We start from the raw sequence: 12,561 nt of genomic DNA on the forward strand, positions 1-12,561 counted from the left end.
GGCATTTGGATTACTTACAGATGGCTGAAACTTTTCACCTTACCAAACTGGTGACTGAAACAAAAATTGGGGGAATTTAAACAAATAGCAGTGAAGGCTACAACTGCTCACCGTGCTCAGTGTGTCCTATGAGGCTTGCATCCCCCTCTGCAGTTGAATGTCCCTGAATGTCTCACATCGTGTGTGTGTGTGTGTGTGTGTGTGTGTGTGTGTGTGTGTGTGTGTGTGTGTGTGTGTGTGTGTGTGTGTGTGTGTGTGTGTGTGTGTGTGTGTGTGTGTGTGTGTGTGTGTACTGGTCCAGGGCTTGAACTCAGAGCCTGAGTACTGTCCCTGAACTGCTTTTGCTCAAGGCTAGCACTCTACCACTTAAGCTACAGCACCACTTCAACTTTTAGTATAGTAAAGACAAGAAGTCTCAGAGACTTTCCTGCCTGGGCTGGCTTCAAACTGTGATCCTCAGATCTCAGCCTGCTGAGTAGCTAAGCTTACAGGTGTGAACCACCAACATCCAGCTTAGTGTGACTTTTGTGGGCTGGTTTCCTTCACAGCTTGGATTTTCCCAAAGAGGGTCATGACATGGAGCAGCTCTTCCCCCAGCGTGCCTTCTCAGCCTCCCCTGTACATCTGGTCCCAGCACAGTAGTCAGAAGTCTTTACCAGGAGGAAGCAGATTGACCCAGGGGCTTCTGGCTGCGTGGAACCCCTTGACATGGATCTGTCAACCTCAAGCCATACCACAGTCACATTTTTTTCTCAGATGAAATAAGCTGCTTTAGTGTCCAGTCTTTGTAGATGTGGTTCCATGTGCCTAGAATATCATTTTCTCCACTCACTGTTGGGTATTTCCTTACCTTTCTTGAACTCTTAGTTGAGATACAACTTCCTCATCATTGCTTTCTAGTCTGTCTGCTTATTTCCCATGTTGGCTTATTTATTTGTCCATCCATTTGGTTCTGGAGATTGGAATCAGGGCCTCATGGTTGCTTGGCAAGTGCTTGATCATGTGAGCCACATTACAGTCCTTTTGCTTTTACTTTTTTTCAGATAAAGTCTTGCACTTTTGCCCGAGCTAGTCTTGCTCCATGATCCCCCTGCCTTTGCCTCCTTGAGTAGCTGAGATTACAGGTGTATGTTACCACTATACCTAGCTAATTTTTTGTTGTTGTTGTCAGATACGGGGCTTGAACTCTGGGCCTGGGTGTTGTTCCTGAGCTCTTCAGCCCAAAGCTAGTTCTTTACAACTTGAGCCACAGCCACAGCGCCACTTCTGGTATTCTGGTGGTTAATTGGAAATAAGAGTCTCACATACTTTTCTCCCCAGGCTGGCTTTGAACTGTGATCCTCAGATCTCAGCCTCCTGAGCAGCTAGGATTACAGGTAGCACCAAGCTCTAGCTTATTTTTTCAGATAAGATCTCCTTAATTTTTCCTCCCAGGTCAGCCTCCGACTGTGATACTCCTATCTCAACCTCCTATGTAGCTAGGATTATAGACATGTATCACTATGCCCTGTTATGTTGATTTCTTCAGTTTTGTAGAAACTTCATTGAAGCAGGGCCTCTTCTGTGTTGTTCATTGCTGCTCTTTCTCCCACGCCTAGAACAATGTCTTCACGTGGTAGAAGATCAACAAGTATTGGTTAAATAAATGAGCCATAAACTTCTGCAGTTCTGTTCCAAAGGGCAGTTCTATTTTAAGAAAACAGTAAAATACCAACTGAGAAAAGAGATACATTAAAGAGGTGGTTATGTAAATCCCAAGGAGGATTCTTCCATATAGGAAAGTTCCTCCTTCTCTCGTCCATAAAGCCAGGAGGAGGGGAACTTAACACCCAAATAGAAACTATTCCCTGCCTACTCTCAAATCACGAGCCATCACATTATCCTATCTTTCTTCTAGTTCTTCTCACCCTTTGGGATTATAGTGTCAATTTGTGTTTCCTGGCTAATTGCTTGCCTCCCACCTCCATCTACAAGAGTAGAGACAGCCTCACCTGTCTTGTTCATTGTAAATGCTAAGCACAAAGTAACTAAAGCCATTTCTTCAACAAGTGAATTTTACATGTCTAGACAATGTACAACGTACAGATAGAACATGTATAGAGAACCTTTTGTATTATGTTGTTGCTTTTTAAGAGACAGGATCTTCCTATGCAGCTCAGGTTGCCCTGGAACTCACCAGCCTCCTGCCTCAGGCTCCAAAGTGCTGGGCTTACAGGTGTATACTACCATGCCTGGCTGCAGAAAACTTTCAAGCAAGAGCGCTGCTATGTGAAATGGGAAGAGCCTGCCAAGCAGAGAGCCAGATAGGAATTAGATACAACATGCAACCTGCTGCTAAGGAGGCATCACAGGCCAGGCAGGAAACTGAGGACTCATACACAAGGACTCAGGACACTCAGGACCCCCAAGAGGCTAGGATCACCTGCAAAGCTGGACCTTCAGGGGCAGCAGGCTGTGCTGGGATGTCTCAGGTCATTAACAAGATAATACCAATTACTTCCTGGGGTCCTTCATGAGCTCTAGGGATGACTGAGGCTGACGTGGGCCTGGCAGAGGAGGATTTGGGTTGGCATATCTGCTCCTAAGGCCATGGCTCTACTGTGATTTTTGCCAACTCAGTTCTGGTCAGCACCCACTCGGGGGAAACAGCACTGTGCTAACAGCAGTGGGTAGAGTAGAGATGAAAGACATGCCCCTCCCTGTCTCCAAGCTGAAGACTGAAGCAGGGAGACCAGGACACAGCAAGATGGCTCCCAAACTGGAGGGAGGGACCAGCTGGCAGGGAACAGGGGGACAGGGAGGTGGACAGCATTGCCTCCAGGCCATGATTTGGCTAGGCATTTTGAAGATGGAATCTAGTGAATTTTGCTGGAGCTGGTCTCACACTCCTTCAGATCTGAGCCTCCTAAGTCACTAGGATTACAGATATGAGCCACTGGTACTAGACCATGTTTCTTAAGCTTTAGTTTATCCTAAAAAGTAATCTCAATTATATGTTCTTAATGAAAATAAGAATGATATGCCAAAATGAAGCTGGCACTTGTGGCTCATGCCTATAATCTTGGCTACTCAGGAGGCTGAAGTTTGAGGATCATAGTTCAAAGCCAGCCCAAGCAGGAAAGTGTGAGACTTTTATCTCTAATTAGCCACCAAAGAGCCTGAAGTAGAGCTGTGGCTCAAATGATAAAGCACAAGCATTGAGCAGAAAAGGTTAAAGGTAAGGACTCAGGCCCTAAGTTCAAATTCTAGTACTGGCATCAAAAAAAAGAAAGAAAGAAAGATATACCAAGATAAAGACCATCAAAGTGGAGTCATTGTAGATGACATTCTCTCAAATAAACTGGGCCTTGTCAAATAGTGAAACATTCAAATCATCCCCTTTTGCCATAAGACACAACAGTGTATGATCGACAGTCTCTGAGTAGGAGACACAGGACAAAGATTTTGGGGGGTAGGACGTCCCTTTGCACTTAGGGCCAACATTCCTGCCTCCCCACTAAATGCTGATAATGACCCCAACCATAATGACAACCCAAACAATTCCTTTGAATTTTCAAAACACCCCTGAAGGGCAGTGCCAACCCTCCTCCCCCAAGAACCACAGATACATATGAAAGCAATTTGAAAAGTTAAAAAGCACTTTTCAAATACACAGAAGAGTGGTTATCGTCTGTTGGCACTCTTTAAATGGAGAATATTGAGTTATAAAACGTGTGTGTGTGTGTGTGTGTGTGTGTGTGTGTGTGTGTGTATGTGTGTGAATTTTAGATGCTTAGACAAAGTACATATATATATATAAATCCAGTTTATACTTCTGGCGATATAGCCAGATCAATATACTTACTGAAAATAATGAACAATTCTGAATAAAAAATAATTTCTTAAGAGCACCAATGAATAAGCAATGAAGTTCTGAATTCTTAGGGACCAAGTAGGGTGGTGCAGAGGTGTATGTGCATGGAATGCTGGGTTCCAGGGATATGTCTCCTCTGCCATTCAATTCTGATCATTTCCCTTGATGTTTTATATGTAGATCCTTTGAGGTCTGGAATACATTTGTCTTCCTGTAGAGAGGATTCCCTTTATTTCCCTGGAGGAGGGAAGGTCCACTAGGGGTAGCTGAACCACCCTCAGAGTAGATAGACCCTTTTCCTTATATCATGGCAGTTTGTGGCATGAATGTTCTGTGGTAATTCCTGATGCAGGTATCCACAGCCAGGGGGCAGACACAACGCCTTATACGCATTAGTATAAAAGAGAGGGAGATTGCCCTCTCAAAGTCCAGGAATGTGTAGGAGGCATTCCTAAATTTATCTTTCCATTGGCAGCCTAGCCTTTGGAGATGGCCCCTTTCATGTTCAGTCCCTGTGGCTCAGTTGCAGTCCTGATCTAAGGACTGAGTTGTCAGCTCAAGCCTGGCCACTCAACCTCCCAGATACAGTGAATGGTTTCAGCATCACAGACCAATAAGATTTAACTCTGAAGAGATCTGTGTTATTTTTGAGAAGAAATAAGCTGTCTTTGCATAGAATTGGAACTACCGGCTATAAATCCAGTTAATGTGATTCTGGAGTTTAGGGAGATCCTCTGTGGTGAAATGGGAAGTCATCCAGAAGCAAAGAAACAAAATTTGGAGACCAAGTCTAAAGGCGTTAGTTTGAACTGGACCTAACTATGCCCGAAGCTTTCCCACTGGTTGATCTTTTCAATTGCATGGCCTCTAGTTGGGATTTCCTACTTGGCAAAAACAAACAAAAACTGCTAGTGGATATAGGTGTATGACCCCATAATTGTTGTGCCACATAAGTGAGGCCCAAATAAATGTGGGTTTTGGGGGCACACTTTGTTGTACTCTGACACATATAAGGTGAGATGTTTCTCACTTCCTTTTTCATTCTAGTGAAGTAAGGAGGTCAGATCTGGCTGGAGCCATATTGGCCACATGGCGGATTATAGGTCTGGCATCTTCATGCTGGGGGAAGGGACCTCCCCCCCCCCCCATCACCTGCCTCCCAGGTAATGGGCCTGCCCAGACCCCTGGAGGCAGGGGCAGGCACTTGGCTAATAGGTTACTGAATCTATCAGTCTGGGAATTTACTGATGATCTGCCCCCTGTGCTGACCTATTTAGGCCCGGACCAGCCTAGCTGCCAGACACACATGCCATGTGTGGCCTGTGTCCTGTGTCCTGTCTCTTGCCTCGTCTCCAGTCATCATGGAGTCCCAATTCAGCTCTCCACTGGAGCTGAATTGGCTTGTTGGTATTGTTTTTGTTACGTCTTTCCTCTTTAGCAGGTTTCCTAGCTGTGTTAGGTATATTTGTGTGCTGCAGGCCTTTGTAGCAACTGGAGGCCTATAGCCTGTTAACTGTATAATGAAGACTCCAGTATTCTATATTTTAAAAATGTGGCTTCTGGGATGATTTACCTTACAATACTAGGTCTGAAGCCAAAGTGCAAAGGAGATGACTTCACATACACACACACACACACACACACACACACACACACACACACACACATATTCAGGGTGAGGGGCACTCATGGTTTGCCTTACTACTTTGATGTCCACTCAGGTCAGTCATTCCTCCCTCACTATAACCCAAGGTCATGACAAATTATTGCACAAGAACAAATCTCAGGGATGGCTGTATCAACAAGGATTGTTTAGTTTCTGCCATACATTGCATCACAGGTTTCTGAAGCCCTTGGCAACAAAATTAAATCTGACATCACTCCCTAGGTTGACAAAACACTGTTGCATTCTTTCCGTAGGATGAGCTCAGACACTTGAGGTTCAGTCCTCTCTTCATCAGGCTTGGGGTCATTAGCCAGTTGCCTAGCTAATGGTGACTGAGCCTCTAGGAGATCACTTGTCTTAAGGGACCATAGCTTTTGGAGGAGCCAGAGCGATTTACACAGGAGCTCAGTGGAGTCAAGGTCTGAAACCCAGTCTTGGGCTTACCACCATAGCCCATAGTCCTCTGACCTCCACCCTTCCCTAGCCAGCATCAGAAGGAAATCCAGACAAGTGCTGGTAGTCCATGGGTGTAATCCTAACAACTCAGGAGGCTGAGATCTGAGGATCCTGGTTTGAAACTAGCCCCGGCAGGAAAGTCCATGAGACTCTTAGCTTCAGTTAACTACCAAAAAGCTGCAAGTAGAGCTGTGGCTCAAGTGATATAGCTCTAGCCTTGGACAGAAAAGGCTAAATGACAGTAGGCCCTGAGTTTAAGCCCCAGTACTGGCACGAAAGGAAGAAAGAAAGAAAGAAAAGAAAGAAAGAAAGAAAGAAAGAAAGAAAAGAAAGAAAGAAAGGAAGGAAGGAAGGAAGGAAGGAAGGAAGGAAGGAAGGAAGGAAGGAAGGAAGGAAGAAAGGAAGGAAAGGAAGAAAGGAAGGAAAGGAAGAAAGAAAGAAAGAAAGAAAGAAAAAGAAAGAAAGAAAGAAAGAAAGGAAAGAAAGAAAGCAGAAAGAAAGAAAATTCCTCAATGCCATGTGCAGATCCTGTTTTAGAATCAGCATTGAAGAGACCACTAGCATCCTTAAGGCAAGGGACAATTGGCACTAAGGCCATCACAAAAGGTCATGTATTTGCATTTCTATTGCACAGGGCTTTCACTCCAGGAGTTCAGGCAGGAGAGGTATATTATCATTCACAACAGGTGAAAGGTGGATGGAAATACCCACAGTGCCCTGCGCCCTGGTCCTGGCAGTTCACCCCCCTCCAGATGAAAGGTGACCACTACCCCATTTGTGCCCCTGAGCAAGGTGAGGTCATATTTCCCCTCCAGAGGCTGCGACCAAAAGGAAATAGAAAAAAGGAATTTTCTCTCCTTGATAAATTTGGAGCTGTAATAAATCAGAATTTAGATCTTTGGTGAATAATTCATGTTTATCTAAAAGTAAAAATGACTTTTATTATTACATTTCATCTCCCTCTTAGTGAGTTCTAGAAACTGCTTCCTGGAATGAAGCTTCCAGAAACCTGCAGCCTGATAATTTTCTCTGGGGACAGTGGGGGGGTCACCTCCACCCTCTTTACTGAGCTGTTTTCTGCCCCAGGCTTAGCCAGGAGGGGGACAAAGAGGAAAGGGTAGGGAAAGGCTGGCCTACCCTGGTGCCGGCTGTGGCAGCTACCCTGAGCTGTATCTTCTTGGTTCCCCTCCTGGTCCCTGTAACTACATCTTTTGGCCCAGGCAGTAGATCACCTAGGCTAACTGCTGTGACCATCCTCCATCAGTCAGGGCACTGACCAGTATTCCCTACCCTCCCCGTTTCCCTACCAGGTCCCCTGGCTCCCTGCAGGAAGTCTAGTGGGCAGGGACCTTTCAAAACAACCCCACCCTTCCGAGAGTTATTTGGAAACTGCAAATTTTTGATCTTTGCACTAGTACAAGAATTCTTAAAAGAGTGATTTCTCTGTTGCCATTTCGGCCAATATCTCTGCTAACAAACATGCTTCCTTCCTGTTCAGGCTTTAGTTAAGCTCTCAGTCTGGGGTGGAGGACCGAGCTCAGGAGTACAACCCTCACCTACTGTGTGCAGGGTCCTGAGCCAGGCCCTGGGTTTGATACCCACCTGGCTAACAATCAAATAAAAGAATCGGAAGCTGGGCACCAGTGACTCACCTCTGTAGTCCTAGAGGTTTGCGATTCAAAGCCAGCCTGGGCAGAAAGTTCATGAGACTCTTATCTCTAATAAACTACTCAGAAAAGCCAGAAGTGGCACTGTGGCTCAAGTGGTGGAGCGCTACACTTGAGCACAGAGAAGTTCAGGGATAGTGCCTGGGTCCAAAGTTCAAGCCCCAGAATTATAAAAAAAAAAAAAAAAAGAAAGAAAGAAAAAGAAAAGAAAAGAAAAGAATTAGAATGTGCACTAATTCAAGTGGGTGGTATGAATTAGAATCTCTCACTTAATAGACTTGAGGTGAGGGCAAACAGGCCCTACTATGTTTATTTCAATTGGAGTAATTTTGCATATGTAAAACCCTTCCTAGAGTTGTGTAGGCTTGATGAATGCACAGAACAGTGCAACCAACACCAGATGACACGATCCTATAAGACATACAAATCCTATATGAGACCAAGTCATATACTGGGAACAAGACAGGCAAGGCTCCTTTATTGGGACTTCAACACACTATGCCAACTTTAGCTTGAGCTAAAAGACCCAGCAATGATGGAGAGGCTCAGACTACTGTTGCTTAGTAAAGAAACTAAAGGTGTTGATTGATTTTCTGGGTGGACTGAAGTTTGGTAATTGTCCATGGGTCAATGAGCAGTTCAGCTCGGCTCAGAAACTCCTGAGTTACTGCTGTTGTCATCTTACAGAAATGTGCTGCCCCTATGTTGGGGCTGGAGGACTTTGGGTGCTTAAGTTGTCAGGAAATGCCAGGACTGGATAGAAGAAACGCATACCAGCTTCCATAAGCTATAGGTCAGATTAATTTTACCAGTAATAGTCTTGGGAAAACATTTCTCAAATGTTCAACATGTCTATATGCAAAGTTGAATAAAACCTGAATCAGAGGTGAAGGAGGCAAAGAAGACACATGCATTATGAAGACAGAGGTACCAAGTCTTTTTTTCCCATTCTAGCCATTTTGACTAGATAATATCTACAGGCTGTAGCCAAGAGTCAGTGTTTTTAGCAAAGATGGGCTTCAAGTTTGTATATACAAAGTTCAAACTTAGGCAACCATTATCATAACCCACATGTCACAGGTGTTATCTGCAGTGAAGCCAATAGGAAACTAATAATGCATTGCTTATCTGTTGACCTTCAAAATTATTATTATTATTATTATTTGTGCTGGTACTGAGGCTTGAACTCAGAATACTGTCCCTTAGCTTTGTGGGGGATGGTAGTAGAGGGAGGTCATGGGGCTTGAACTCTGGGCCTGGGCGCTGTCCCTCAGCTCTTCAGTTCAAGGTGAATGCTCTACCACTTGAGCCACAGCGCCACTTCTAGTTTTCTGGTGGTTTATTGGAGATAAGAGTCTCACGGATTTGCCTGCCCAGACTAGCTTTGAAACACGCTTCCTCAGATCTCAGCCTTCTGAGCAGCTAGGATTACAGGCGTGAGCCACCGTGCCTGGCTTGTCTCTTAGCTTTTTGTTCCAGGCTGGCACTCTACTACTTGCATCAGACCTACACTTCTGTTTCATGTTTGGTTGTTGGTTTTTTGTTTGTTTTTGTTTTTTTTGTCTTTTTGCTGGTTAATTGGAGATAAGAGTCTCACAGACTTTCCTATCCTGGCTGGCTTTGAACTATAATCCTCTGATCTCAGTCTCCTGAGTAGCTAGGATTGCAGATGTGAACCACTAGCACCTGGCTCCAAATTATTGATTTTTAAGTCAACCAAGAGCAAGTGAAGCTAGATGGCTTTAGACTTTCCTTCAATAACATTTCCCCTTGTTTTGGCTTATGATTTGTGTGGCCATCTTGAACCCCAACTAGCTTTAGCTTGCTCTAGTGCTAAGAAGCTCCTAGTCTACAAACATTTTGTTTCTGTGACCTGATTTAGTGTTCTGTGATGAAGCTTTTTAAGTTCATAGCTCCCTGATATTTCCTCTGTCTCTTGCTGATTATTTTCTTCCTTCTCCCAGCCCCAGGCACCCACTGATCTCTTGTCTCCAAAGTTCAGCCTCTTCCAAAATTTTCTTTAAATGGATTCATTTAGCAGATAGGTTTTTGATTTTTATCTTCTTTGACATAACATTTTTGAGATTCATCCACTGATAGGCGGAGGAAAAGTAGAAATTTGTCACCTTTTTTTTTTCTTGCTGAGTAGTATTTCATTGTTTGGGTTGCTGTAGTTTGTTTATCCATCCAAAAATTCCAGGTTTGGGTAGTCACAATTAAAACCACTATAAACTTATATATGTATAAGTAGGTTTTTCTTTTTTCTTTTTGGTCAGTCATGGGCCTGAACTCTGGGCCTGGGCGCTGTCCCTCAGCTCTTCAGCTCAAGGCTAGCCCTCTACCGCTTGAGCCACAGCACCACTTCCGGCTTTTTTCTTTTTGCTTATGTGGTACTGAGGAATCGAACCCAGGGCCTCAGGCATGCAAGGCAAGCACTCTACCACTGAGCCACCTTCCTAGGCCCAGTAGGTTTTTCTTTGAGGAGGGAAGTATCTAGGAGCAGGAGGATGGGACTGCAAGGCTACCTCAGTAGCTGGATCATTCTGCATTTCTATTAGCACTATGTGAAATTCCAGCTCTTTTGCTTCTTGTCAGCACTTATAATTCTCCATTTTTTCACATTAGCCATTTTAGTACTTGAATGGCAGTGTCTTATAATATTTAATTTGCATTTTCTTCTCTTTGCTTCCTTTTTTGTATGTGTATGTGTGTTAGTACTGAGGTTTGAACCCAGGACCTCACATTTGCTGGGCTGGCATCCTTCCACTTGAGCTATGCCTCCAACCCTGCTTCTTTGCTGGTTATTGTGGAGATGGAGGTCCAGCAAACTTTTCTGCCCAAGCTGGCTTTAATCCTTAGTCCTCCAGGTTACAGGTGTGAACCACTAGTGTCTAGCCCTTTGCATTTTCCTGGTAACTAATGACACTGAGCATTTTTTCATGTTTTAATTGTCATCCATGATGAAGTAACCATTCAAATCTTACCCATTTTGAAATTGTCTGCTTTTTTTGGGGGGGGGGGCAGTTGTGGGGCTTAAACTCAGTGCCTGGGTGCAGTTCTTGAGCTCTTTCTGCTCAAGTCTAGTGCTCTACCATTTTGAGCCACAGGTCCACTTCTGGTTTTTAAGTGGTTAATTGGAGATAAAAAGTCTCACAGGGGCTTTTCTACCTGGGCTGGCTTCAAACTGCAATCCTCAGATCTCAGCGTCCTGAGTAGCTAGGCTTATAGGCATGAGCCACTGGAGTCTGGCTCCTTTTCTTCATTATTTAATGTTGAAAGTCCCTTACATAGAGTAGGTCAGATATGTGTTTTGTTTTTGTTTGTTTATTTTTGTCAGTCCTGGGGCCTGAACTCTGGGCCTGGGCGCTGTCCCTCAACTCTTCAGCTCAAGGCTAGCGCTCTACCACTTGAGTCACAGCGCCACTTCTGGCTTTTTCTGTTTATGTGGTGCTGAGGAATTGAACCTAGGGCCTCATGTATGTAAGGCAAGCACTCTACCACTGAGCTACCTTCCCAGTCCCAAATTTGTGTTTTGTAAATATTTCTAGTAAGGGGTTTGTCTTTTGGGTCCTTTAACAGTGTTTTTGGAAGAGTAGACTTCAATTGTGGTGCAATATAAGACAGTAATTGTACGTGTATGTATGTGTACTGAGGTTGAACTTAGGGCCTTGCCCTATGCCATATCTTTTTTGCTGGCACTCTACCAATTAAGCCACACTTCCACTTCTGGCTTTTTAGTGGTTAACTTGAATTAAGAGTCTCACAGACTTTCCTGTCTGACTTTAAAGCACAATTCTTTTATCTCAGCCTCCTGAATAACTAGTATTACTGAGCCACTAGTACCTGGCTCAGTATTTGTTGAATAATTTAATCAAGCTTCAGTCTTCCTGTCTAGCTCCAATTCTTGCTACCTCTCCAAACAACCTGTATTTCTGCCAAAAACAAGTCCTCCCAGAAGTCAGACCCAGGCCCAGAAGCATCTGGGCCTTGGTTGTTTTGTTAAGTAACTAAGATAAACAAGTAAAGGAAAGGTGCATTTGATTCATGGTTTCTGAGGTTTCGGTCCATGATCTCTTTTGTCCATTGCTTTGAGTTTGAGAAGAGGCCCAGCTTCCTGGAGAGAGGGCATGATGGAGGAAAATGCCTACGCGGTGGTGGCTGGGAGGCTATGGGGGGAGGGGAAGAGCAGGACACAAGATCAAACTTCCAGGGCTGGGAAGTTGGCTCAGTGGTAGAGCGCTTGCCTTGCATGCCTGAGGCCCTGGGTTTGATTCCTCAGCACCACATAAGCAAAAAGAAAAAAGCTGGAAGTGGTGCTGTGGCTCAAGTGGTAGAGCGTTAGCCTTGAGCTGAAGAGCTGAGGGACAGCGCCCAGGCCCAGAGTTCAGGCCCCACAACCGGACCCCCCCCCCAAAAAAAGATCAAACTTCCAAAGCCCCTTACCACTCACATACTTCCTTTTGTTTTTTTTTTTCTTGTTGGTCATGGGGCTTGAACAGGACCTAGGTGCTGTCCCTGAGCTTTTTTTTTTTTTTTTTTGTCGGTTGTGGGGCTTGAACTCTGGGCCTGGGCGCTGTCCCTCAGCTCTTCAGCTCAAGGCGAGCGCTCTACCACTTGAGCCACAGCGCCACTTCCGGTTTTCTGGTGGTTTATTGGAGATAGGAGTCTCACGGTCTCTCCTGCCCGGGCTGGCTTTGAACAGCGATCCTCAGATCTCAGCTTCCTGAGTAGCTAGGATTACAGGCGTGAGCCACCAGCGCCCGGCACGTCCCTGAGCTTTTTTGCTCAAGGCTAGCTCTCTACCACTTTGAGCCACAGTGTGATGTCCAGTTTTCTGGTCGTTAATTGGAGATAAGAGTCTCACAGACTTTTCTACCCAGGCTGGCTTTGAACTTCAGCTGGCTTCACCAGCCTCAGAT

This window comes from Dipodomys merriami, unplaced genomic scaffold, assembly GCF_024711535.1.
Source record: "Dipodomys merriami isolate MVZ:Mamm:240054 unplaced genomic scaffold, mDipMer1.0.p SCAF_42, whole genome shotgun sequence".
Taxonomy (NCBI): Eukaryota; Metazoa; Chordata; class Mammalia; order Rodentia; family Heteromyidae; genus Dipodomys; species Dipodomys merriami.